This window comes from Hippocampus comes, unplaced genomic scaffold (assembly GCF_001891065.2).
Source record: "Hippocampus comes isolate QL1 unplaced genomic scaffold, H_comes_QL1_v1.1 scaffold82, whole genome shotgun sequence".
In the NCBI taxonomy this organism is placed as follows: Eukaryota; Metazoa; Chordata; class Actinopteri; order Syngnathiformes; family Syngnathidae; genus Hippocampus; species Hippocampus comes.
In genome coordinates this window covers 1201276-1213833 of record NW_017805135.1, presented here as the reverse complement: position 1 = coordinate 1213833, position 12558 = coordinate 1201276, and positions in this window count along the sequence as shown.

Sequence of the window (12558 nt, the reverse complement as noted above, 5' to 3'; positions counted from 1 at the left end):
TCGTGTTTCAAATTAGCCTTCGAAACCAGGATTAAGGTTTCAAATTGGGGTTCAAAACAAGAATTCGGATTTCAAATTAAGCTTTCAAGTCAGGGTTAGGGTTTCATGCAAAGTTTAAGGTTTCAGACATTAGGTAGGGTTACGAATTAAGGTTTTTGAATCAAAGTGAGAGTTTTATGCAAGGGTTAGAGTTTCAAAAAAGAGTTGGTGTTTCAAATTAGCATTTCAAACAACGGTTAGGGTTTAAAATTAGGGTTTTAAATCAGGGTTAGGGTTTCATAGAAGGGTTTGACTTCAAATTAAGGCTTCAATCAAGGGTTGACATTTCAAGTAATGGTTTTAAGTCAGAGCTACGGTTTCATGCAAGGGGTAGGGAATCAAATCAGGGTGACAAACAAGGCTAAAGGTTTCAAATTAGGGCTTTAGATCAGGGTCAGAGTTTCAGACAAGGGTTTGGATTTCAAATTAAGCTTCCCAAGGAGACTTCAATTTTCAAATTCAGCTTTCAAACCTGGGTATGAAATACGAGTTAGGATTCTAAATTAAGATTTCAAACAAGGGATAGTGTTTTAAACCAGGGTATCAAGTCTGGATTAGGGTTCTCAATGAGGGTTTCAAACCTGTATTAACGTTTGCACTGAGGGAGTGCTGTGCATCTTTGTGTGCTTGTGCAGTCCAAATCATGCGTGGCCTGCTCTCTCTCGGTCCCGGCGGGCCACAAAATGCATGAGCTCTGATATGTCGTCTGGACATATCACAGCACACTGACACGGTGTGTGTCCCTGTGTGCGTGCGCGTGTGTGTTCCCAACATGTCTTCACACACACACACACACACACACACACACACACACACACACACACACACACACACACACACACACACACAAACACCTCCACACACACAGACGCTCTCTCTCTTTCTCTCTCGGGCATCTTGGTGCTGGAAATAGAGTTGCACCATTTGTTTGCACTCGTGCAAGGCGGCATGCAAATCAAGTGTTGGGCTTTTTCTGAAGAGGCAGCAAACAAACGAAAGTGCTGCAGGAGCGGAACGGCATCCGAGTGGGGAGCTCATCCGCCTCACGCGCAGTGGATGACGGGGACTGGGCCATTTTAATGCCCCGCAAAAAGAATTTGTCGAAGGGCTCAAGTGGATGTCCTAGCGTCAAAAGCCCCCAACATAAAAACCGAATTTCAAAACCTAACCTGAATTTCAATCCCTAAATTAACGCCCAAACCGAACCTTGAAAACCCAACACTCTTTTAAAAATCTGTCCTAAAATCCTAACCCTCACCCCCAACTTTAACCCAAACCCTAACCCTAACTACTAACCCTAACCCATAACCCTAACCCCTAATCCAAACCCTAACCACTCACCCCAACCCTAACCACTAACCCCTAACCCTAACCCTAACTACTAACCCTAACTACTAACCCTAACCCCTAATCCAAACCCTAACCACTAACCCCAACCCTAACCACTAACCCCTAACCCTAACCCTAACTACTAACCCTAACCCATAACCCTAACCCTTAATACAAACCCTAACCACTTACCCCAACCCTAACCACTAACCACTAACCCTAACTACTAACCCTAACCCATAACCCTAACCCTAACCCCTAATCCAAACCCTAACCACTTACCCCAACCCTAACCACTAACCCCTAACCCTAACCCTAACTACTAACCCTAACCCATAACCCTAACCCTAACCCTAACCCTAACCCCTAATCCATAACCTAACCACTAACCCCAACCCTAACCACTAACCCCTAACCCTAACCCTAACTACTAACCCTAACCCATAACCCTAACCCTAACCCCTAATCCAAACCCTAACCACTAACCCCAACCCTAACCTCTAACCCCCACCCCTAACTACTAACCCTACCCCATAACCCTAACCCTAACCCCTAATCCAAACCCTAACCACTTACCCCAACCCTAACCACTAACCACTAACCCCTAACCCTAACCCTTAACCTTAAACCCTAATCCCTAACCCCTAACCCCTAACCCCAACCCTAAACCCTAAACCCCAATCCTCCCCCCTAACCCGTAACCCTAACCCGAACCCTGATCCTACACCTAACCTTAACCCCTAACCCTAAGCCCCTAATCCTACCCCTAGTCTCCACTCCCTAACCCTACCCCTAACCCCCCTAACCCTAACCCCAACTCTAACCCTCAGTTCATTTCATCAATGCACTGTGGGTCCTTGTGGTGTATTGACAGCACATCTTGGGTTATAGAAGCAAACACTGTGCACCTCACAGATCTTACGTAAGATTGGATGTTTTGCTAAATGTCTCCAGTCGACCTCACGCAGCCCCTTCGTCCCGGCCCAAACAACACGAGCTCTGATCAAATCCGCTGAAAATGTCTCATAATGCTCGACTGAATCCGACCTTTCCCTCCCCCAAGGCAACTGTGTCATCTTCATCTCTACTGGAGCCGTGGTGATCCCAACCCCCCAACTTTCAGAGCTTTCTTCCGCCTCGCGAATTCAATTAAGTTGGCTCAACCGGAGAGTCTAGCCATTTCGTCATGGCTGGGGGTCGAAGGTAAGTTGAGCTGGTCGGCCGTCAAACCTCCCGAGGTGGGACGTGACTCTGGACTGAATCGACAAGACGCCCGCACACGTCAGTGTTATTACTCATAGTTGACAACAAGACATCTCGTCAAGCTTCTAAGTGTCGACGTACCGGCGCACAACTTATGTACACAGCTAGTTATCATGATTTTCAAAAATAAAACAAAAAAACAAAAATTGAAAAATGTTTTGTTCTTAAACAGAATAAAACAACAATGAGAGTGGCTTTAATAAAAACATATCTAACTGAAACAACATTTTGTGTTTACAAAACTAACTAAAGTGAACTAGAACAATAACAAACATTTCCTTCATCGTAGTCTTTAAATCCTTCCTCTGATAATGAACGATGCAAGCAGATCAGGGAACCGTATGATCAACACATTTTTAAGGCCGATTTTGGTTGGGGTAGCGTAATATATCTGCGTTATTCTCAGGAAATGATGCGAATATTTCTGTCAGTATGTCAGTATTGTGACAGCCCAGCGTAAAGTCATGTTAGTGGCACACCGACGTTGCTCTTAATGCAAAACACCGTCTCAGTGGCACTTCTGCCAACACATTCGGAGGCTGTTTTGGCAGAAATATTGCGTAATTGCGCTTTTCACACTTTTTACAATGAACCTCCCACAAATGGCTGTCATCCGCAGTGATTGAAAGCACGGCTTTCAGAGTCTATTATCGCACTAAATCTCTGGCGAAATGTCTCTGACAACAGCTTCCTCTTACCATTTAAAAAAAACAAACAAAAAAATAAAACAATGGTCACTAGGGTACAGTTTTCTGGTTCTCATGAGTCATGACTCTCATTCGACTGATTCAGAACTTGCAGACGTCAACCGACGTATGGGCCGAGGAGCCATTATTGGTGCAGCATGAGCGGAATGGTGCGAGGTCGCGTGACACCGAAAGCTCCTCAGGGCGGCACAGAAAACAAAAAAGCTGCGTGTCGCTCTTACGTAAAGCAATTTAACTGGACTGAGGTCACACATGATGCAATGATCAAAACACGCACGCACGCACACACACACACTCACACACACTGTCATTTATTCAGCGTTATTACTTACTACTCCAGAGTTAAATCATTGGCTATTGTTGGCGAACCACTCGTTTCCAACCTCCAACTGTTTATACTCCACCTAGTGTAAGAAATGGGGCAGGGGTGCTCGGGAGAAAGATCATCTGGTGCAGAATATTAAATAAATAAAATGAAATGAAGAATTTAATCATTATTCAAGTGCAGATGGAATAAAAACAACTTGAGCGAATGCAGCCATCTTGTATCTTTACCAGCAACCATCCTAAGGTTGCAGGTGTGCTGGAGCCTGGAGTACAACCCTGGATTGGTTGCCAATCACTATAATATATCAAAATATTCAGTGCAATAATCCGAACATTGATACGATAAGTTAAAACACTGACTACACTGTATTTGTAAAAGTCTCTCATAAGGCTTTCCCAAATGTCCTCAAAACATTGTGCAGGTGTGTTGATTGAAGTGTCCGCTGACCATTCCAACCCCCCCCCCCCTCCCGCCTCCGCTGCTCCAGTGTAATGAGGACAACCATTTTCCCAAATTAATCATGCCGTTACGCAACACGGCTGAGTGCATAACGCATAACACAATGCTAATAACTCTGCTTTTCCCACTCAAGCGTCAACATCCGCCGATAAAGAGCCCAAACAGGGACACACGGGAAAAAGCACGGCGGCCATTAAAGCAGCGATCTGTTAAAGCAGGAGCCAGACAAAGAAAAAAAAAAAAAAAAAAAAGAGAAGTGAAAGTAGCATGTTTGACCTCTGGCTGGGATGTGTGCGCTAGCGGCTATCAGGCTAGCACATGTGCAGTGGCATGACGCATTGACTTAATGAAGGAGCTGGGAGCTACAGACATGCTGTTACATCACCGGACAGAAGGTTCCAGAATGTTAAAAAAACGTGCAAATGAAAAAACACACATCGATTTCACACACAAAGACTATTTTTTGAAACAAATCATAAAATATATCAATAAAAGAAGACAGCGAACCACATTCTCGGCATTGCATTCCTCGGCAGTTGTTTCTGGGTACCGGTATTTTCTTTCTCTCTTTTTTTTTTTTTCCCAGCCTTAGTGCTGCTGTCTGAGAGCTCATCTGGGTCTCGCCCCTGCCCCCTGCTGCCATGCTGCGGGGCCCACACCAATTCCTGTTTGTGTGCACTTCTTTGGGCCGCCGGGTGAGGAGGAAGGTCCAGGGGTCTTTATGGGGCCTCCATTCGAGGAATCTGCTTTTATTTACAAGCTGGGTGCTCATATTCCGTGTTCTGAGTTTCTTTTTTTGAAGCAAACTGCTAATCCCCTTGGGTGGGTACATTCTCTTCACACTTCACGCTGGATTTACACCGTGCTGCATGAATTACACAATAAACAACTCAGTGCCACACATGAACAGATGACATACTGTACAATGAAACGTGTACAGTGCCACACAGTCATTTTTTTTTATTTGTATTTTTGCTTTCAAGGAAAGATGATGAAATATGATGAAAAACAACAACAAAAAAATGGAGATAAACCGCTCAACAGGCACATTCATGTACGTGTTGTTAAACACTGACAATAACACTGGTTAACATCAAATTCGGCTTTACGTGTCCCGAAAAGTATTTTTGACACTGCTTTTCAAAATGTCTTGACTTTTATCGAGCACATCAAGCTTTTGAGATATTATTTATTTTTTCTTTTTAAGTTTGACCTATAAGGACTTGCGCAGGACGGATTTCACCATGCGTTGGAATTTATAGCGATGACGTTTCAGACAAAAAAAAAAAATTCCATCTGTTGCCAAACCTAAACTTTAATTCATCAATATTATGAAATATAAGACATATTATTATTATTATTATTATTATTATGAAAAACTTACGTGATACAGAAAAAAATGAGGGCAGATTCTGAACTAGCGCAAAAGAAAAAAAAATCTAGAAAGGTTTACTTGTATCTCTGATTGAAAACTGAAATAAAAATTTGTTGACCAGCATAATTTAGTCTTCATCGAACCTTATGTACACATTTTTGTAATCATGGAACAAGGTTGGATACAAGGCAGTTTTCAAAGAACCCAACAACGAACACAGTCTATGTATTCTTATAGAGCACTGACTATTCAGTCCTCAGTGAACCTTTCACGTGTTTTTTTTTTTTTAAATATCAAATACAATTAACTCATTCACTGCCATTGACGGCTATAGACGTCAAAGATCCATTTTAACTGGGCTGGTAGTGAATGAGTTAAGAGCCATCAACCGAAGAAATTTTGTTGTTAACATCATCGACACTTAACTGTCTTTGACAAACCAAACAAAACCGATTTATGTAAACACTGTTGGCAGTTTTACCCTTAGCTGAAGAAACTTTTGCAAAGGTCAAGACAAGTTGGAACCTTTTACAAAACTAACATCCCGTTTTTTTTACAACACTGAAGCGCCCTTGTCTCTCAGTTAACCCCAAAATTGTCAGGAAAACGTATTTAAATTCACACTTCAGACTGCGGAATAGTTTTTTTTTTTTTCTCCAAAAATTGCAGCATCAACGAGGAGTTTTACAAGAAAAAAAGGGTGAGAAAAATACACACAGAAAGTAAAGTCAGCATCCAAAGCCGGAAGGTGGTAACATCCAACAAGAATGTGGGCTTGTGACAAGTGGTCGAGTGTGCATTTTTTAAAAAAAATTTTATCTGAAGTCTTGGCGACATTTTGTGAACCTCCAACATTACTCACGCTCGGCCGCCGCTCCTCATGTGTCACAAGCGTTCACGTTACGTCCTCCTCGGGCCCTCGCCGAGTCATCCACTCAGAGACGGGTCACTTTGAGAGTGAGAGAGAACGCGTTCCCTTTTGTCACGACATGGCCTTGTCGCCGGACATACGAGCTCGTGTTGGTATATTTTCTGTATATTTAGAACACTCAAAGATGTGGGTGGCGTACAGCCCAGATGATTCAGCGCGACCTTTCAATCACAGACACGCACAAAAACATTTGTAGGCTATTCACAGCTTCAACTACAATGCCTCACGGACAGGTTTTCGTAAAAAGCTGAGTACAATTTAGAGTCCTCAACAAAACTAATAAATGTTGTTGCGACTTTGGCAAATCTCACAAACATGTTTTTCATAAACATCAAAGACAATTTTAAGTTGTTACAATCTGATCTGAGGTTCTTGTTTTCGAAAAACTTCACAGAAGACATCACCGGACGTTTGAGTCTTCAACAAATGGAATGTATTTTCGGAAATATTCAATACAATTTAGCCTTCAACAACCTTTAAAAAAAGACCGTTTTGAGTGTTTCCACACTTCACCCACAACTAATGGTGACGACGTAAATTTGCGCGTTTTAGCAATAGCCGTGCCAGGTATGAGGAATCAAATGGCCTCGGAGTCTTAGCATCGATAGCCACTCCTGCACCGTCTGCCTCCGTCAGAACATTCTGACAGCTACTTGAAATTCATTTGTGGAGCCAATTCACACTTTCTCTTTGCGTCTAAAGCTCTGCCAAGTGGAGCGCTTCCTCCCTCCCGTCTGAGGTGCATAAAGACATCATCTGCTCAGGCAACCTGCCAGAAGCCGTCGCCGCGACAATAAGACGTGAGATGAGCGGACGCGCCTCGCCGTCACGTTGCGCCTCACGCAGAGCACCGACTCGTCATCCTTCAGGGGCGGCCAACAAAGTTTGCACAGCAGTGTCGCCAAATGGCGGCCGGGCTTCTCTCGGCAGCTTCAGTGAACAAAACACAAAATATTGGCAGGTGATGTTTGCAGCCATTTGGTGTGCAGATCACATAGTCAGCCTGTCCGTGATGGCATCTACTGAAAATAGGGCAAGAGAATCTACTCTGGCTTCCATTTTGAAGTGGTACTCTTTTGTATTATTTAACTGTTTTAGCCAAATGAGGCAAATGTAATACTGTACTTCTAATGTTATATAATACTGGAAGTGAAACTGTAGTGGTCAATGCAGAGGTGGCAAAATTAATCAGTCTACTAAGTCGAAGTAGATACAGATAATTGTGTGAAAAGACTCAGTTAAAAGACGTATCTATACAACTTTAAGTATGACGCTGTGGGCTGGCGAGATTTATTACCACGTTTTAGTTCAAAAGATGAATGTAACAACCTCATAAAACAGGCGCTGACTGGTTTCATTAGCTAGCAAGGTTGAGCTAATGGGCATAGCTGTTAGCCAGTTACAACCCTCTGACAAACCTCCTGGTTGATCATTTGGCCCGCAGTGGGGAGGAAAACACGTAATTTGTGAGACCTGTCCTTGAACTTTTCTAACACACCCGGCATTGTGTTGATCGAAACAGTTTTGCATGCTAGCAATGCTAAGTGCGATGTGGCCATATGTTGACCTGGCTTTTAATGTCCCCCCTCAAAAGTACCGGTAAAGATGTCCAGACACTTTACACAAAGTAATAAAATCGCTTTATCTGGATCTTCAACGAAATTTAATGTGTTGCCTTTTTTTCCCCATGTAACACCACTAACAAGCAGCAAAAACATCCGGAGCTGCATTTTCCGCGGACGCTGCAGTTCACAGGACGCGACACAGCGACTCGTAGAAGCCGCGGGGCCGTTTGCCCTTCCCTTGCATTGCAAGCAGCATGCTAGAGGGAGGGAACAGGAGGTGAAATGTGGAGAACGCAATGCAAATTCATGCTGACAAGCAGCGCAGAAAAAAAAAAAAAAACATGCTCCGACGCGACTCGGGGGAGGACCTTGATATTTGCCAAAGTCAAAAGGCGGCCAACATGACCGCCGCCGGCCAGCCGGGAAGTTACATCACGGCACAGACAACGTGCACAAAAACATCACAGTCAACAGTCAGAAAGGATTCCAGTCAACTGTTACAATGAAGGCAGTCAATGCGCTTTACATGTTTTTTTACACACAACTGTATTATCAGTGGTGCGCATGCACAGTGGAAATGTAAAATTCGCTGTGCGGCAGCTACGGCAATCGTCAAAATATGTCTGCATTAAATTCTTTTGCGATTCACCACGAAATAACACTAGGCCTGTATGTGGCTAGTTGCCAGTGCACGGCGGAATAACCGCTGCATAAAAGTGAAGCAATGAAGGCGATGCTCTGCACAGAGATGACGTGATACATGGACACATTTTTGCATTTTGCTCTCATGCAACGCTGTTATGCATATGAAAAGGATAAAAGAAAAAAAAAACAACCCTTATGCTTGATTTTAGTTGAAAGGACGGAATGTGGAAACAAGGTGGGCGGTGGGGGCAACAAACCTGAAGAGACACTTTGCAATTCACCACAAAGACATTATGGTTAGTTAAAAAGTATGGTGGTGGTTGTTGATAACAATCACTGGTGTCTATACCGCAAACTGATGCTGGCTAAGTTACTAGCTTGTAGCATGCAACGGTAATAGCCACTTGTTACAATTGTAAGCTTTTGTTCAATTGTTAATTATTTATAATTTTATGTTTGGACATTACAGTATTGTCTTTGATGTTAATATTCTCTTTAATAATTTCTTAAACAGGTTTATGTTTCAACATAAACATGCGTCTGATTGGCTGAAGGAAACAGGAAGTGTTTGAGTAGCCGGAAGGAGGTGTGTTCTCGCACGCACTGAGGAGCAGACGTGGAAAAATAAAGCTGTGTTCAAACGAAGTCCATCTCTCCTTTTGCCCATTCTTAACGTAGAGCTATCCATTCCAAAACTACGAACCCCTCAACTTACACAATTGTGTGTGAAGTTGAATTTGTGCTAATTGCGATATATTATTCTGGTCGGGCAACTATGGTTTCAGAATAGTTTCCGCAGGGGTAGGGGGGCGAAACCGCTTGGTGAATTTGTGAAAAGCAAACCCAGAGTACTTTAGTAGTACCAAGACTGACTTGTGGAAGACAGCATAACTGCCGGAAGCTCCAAAGAGAGCAGTAAGACAAATAATCACTCTCAACACACCACACGATAATCACCCAGGATAATCTTAAAAGTCATCCAACGATCGGGCCTTTGCTACATTTAATCGCATGTAGGAGGCGAAATCGTCAAATTCGTCAGTATGTGCGTTTGCTGCCGTCGTCGAATGATCTGCGGTCCTTTTGAACACCGTTCATCCTCCGGCGTACTTAAAGGCGGTAAATATGTTGAACTAATCCTGATGAGCAGTCTTGTGAGGGGGATGTGTGCTAATCAGCTTTTAATGAGTACATGTGCACCTGAGCTTCTGACACATTAGCAAGCATAATTAATCAGATTACAGCAACTTTTTATTTATTTATTTTCAACCCGTGGCGAAACCGAAGCCGGACCTGACTCGGTTCCATCGATGCTGTGACATTATGATGACGACGACCGAGGTCTGGATGCTGCGGATTCTGTTTAACAGTTACGCTTTACATGAAATTTTGGAAAGGCGCGCGAGTCATCGGCCTGTGAGGCCCGGATCACTCTACATTAATTACTTTTTTTTTTTTTGGGACCATATTTGCAACGACGCAGGTTGACTTCCTCCCACGCAGAAGGATTTGACGAGCCCCCTCAAGGAAGCCGCGGGATATGAATGCTGATTGAGGGGAGTAGGTTGACGCCGTCAGGAAGCAGCCTGAAATAATGTGCGAACGCCTTTAGAACCGACGGGGGAGGAAAAAAAGGAAAAGTTCAGCTTTGACTTCCTGCTGTCTTGCTCAAAGAGCTGTTGGTGAACCTGAACAAGTAATTAGAATTTCATGCTGCGATGTAGCGTCACCCATCTGTTCTGTATGGAAGTTTCCAACCGAGAAACAATTAGACAAAATCTGGAGGACTGTCCTGAAAACCTCACCTATTTGCCGTTTGTCTTTCAACCCTGATTTGAAAAGGGCCAAAATGACCCTAAAGATGGCCAATTTGAATCAAAATGGCTGACAGTTTCTTTTTGGATGGTAACTTTTTCAGATTGATTGATTTATTTTTGTCTAGTCATGATAAACATATAACGTGGGTCATTCCAGAATTGGAGGACATTTTACATCCCACCCATCAAATTTTAAATAATCAACATGCTCAATATTAAAACATGCAGTTTCTGAGTACATTTACTTGTTCGGGGTAATAAAAAAAATTGAAAAGAATACCAAATAAATTTGGAGTAACCCCAAAAATGCAATTTTTTTCCCTAATAACCAAATTGAATCTCAAATAAAACTAATAAAATGAAATTCAAATGTCATTTTTGGGATATTGTTTTATTGCCGTCTCATAACTGTTGGTACATTTGTTTTAATAAACATTTTAAATCATCCTTATTACTATTATTCATGGGTCATGTGTCCCACAACATGCAGACAACCCTGTTTCTAGAACTTTTTTTTTTTTTGCATGGTCAAAGAATAGAAAAGCGGTAAATCATATGATACGCTGGACTTGACATCATCAAAGTTTCCCCAAAAATGGACAGCGAAATGGTACACGATGTCCTCTTATATATTTCACATTTTTATAAAAGTTTGCCTTACGCACACGATCAGAATAAAACAATTCTTACAATTTCTTTTCTTTACGTATTTACATAAGTAAAATCGTCCTCTTGGTCAGCAGTAACAGCTTGCGAAAAAGCCAGCTTCAACTACGGAGAGCAAACTCAACATTTGCAGCAACCCTGTTACAGTGATGAGTGACGGGTATCGTAAACACCAAATGAATCATGTAAACAATCAAACCTTTGATTGTTTATCACCAATTATTGATGAATACTGTATAAGTCAGAAAATATTTTTTGGGAAAGCATTTTGAAGCCCAAATATCCTCCAATTCTGGAATGACTCACATAAACACACACATACACATTATATACATAAATATACTGTACACATATACAGTAAATATACTGTAAACTGAGAATGGTATAGCGTGGATTTTTACGCATGTGTGTAATAGTGAAAAAGCATCATGGGTAATTTGTCCTTCAGGCAGGATACCTTCACACGTGTGCAGTGATGTCACGTATGGCCGGATGCGGGCGGTCTTGCCCGAATGGCGGCGGTATATGACAGGACAGTCGTGGCCGTAGGCGTTGTGATGTTATGTAACTGCGCCGCTGTCGCAAAGACTCCTGGGAATCATCACATATGACTCTGGACTACCTCGAGGGGGTCGGACACTTACAGCACACCATAGTGATGACATACAGGGCATCCCGAAAATATTCACAATGGTTCAATTGCAGTTAGAACATTCAAAATGGATTTCATTCATATTTTTCACCTCAAAATGCAACATTAAATGCCATAACACGAAAGGTAAAGGCTGTCAATACTTGTGGCTGTCATTTTTTTTTAAAATTCATTAAAAAAAAATATTCATGTTGTCATTATGCAGTGATTTGTGTAGAATGTGGGAATAAGGCTGGAACAAATGTGGAGAAAAGTGAAGAACTGTGAATACTTTGCGTGTCCGCCGTCGTGTTGTGTTTACATTACAAATCAATGATAGCAGTGCTTTCACGTGTCTACTCAGATGGAATGATTTATTCATGATAGCATAATAAAACAATGAACATTGAAAGCACTGACAGTTGAACCGAAGGCCTCTCACACATGCACACTTTCTCTCATACATACACAGCCGCGCACACACACACACACACACACACACACACACACCCACACACCCACCATGCACCACCATTCCCAACCGCCCCCTCCCGCCCTAACTTTTTTTTTTTTGTAAATTCTCTGCCCCAGTCAGTTTGTTTTTTTATTTTAAATCCTTTAAATATATTTGATATAAAAAACAAGCCCACGTATGATGAACCATTCAGACCCACACACACACACACACACACACACACACACACACACACACGCACACACCCACACCATGCACCACCATTCCCAACCGCGCCCTCCCGCCCTAACTTTTTTTTTTTGTAAATTCTCTGCCCCAGTCAGTTTGT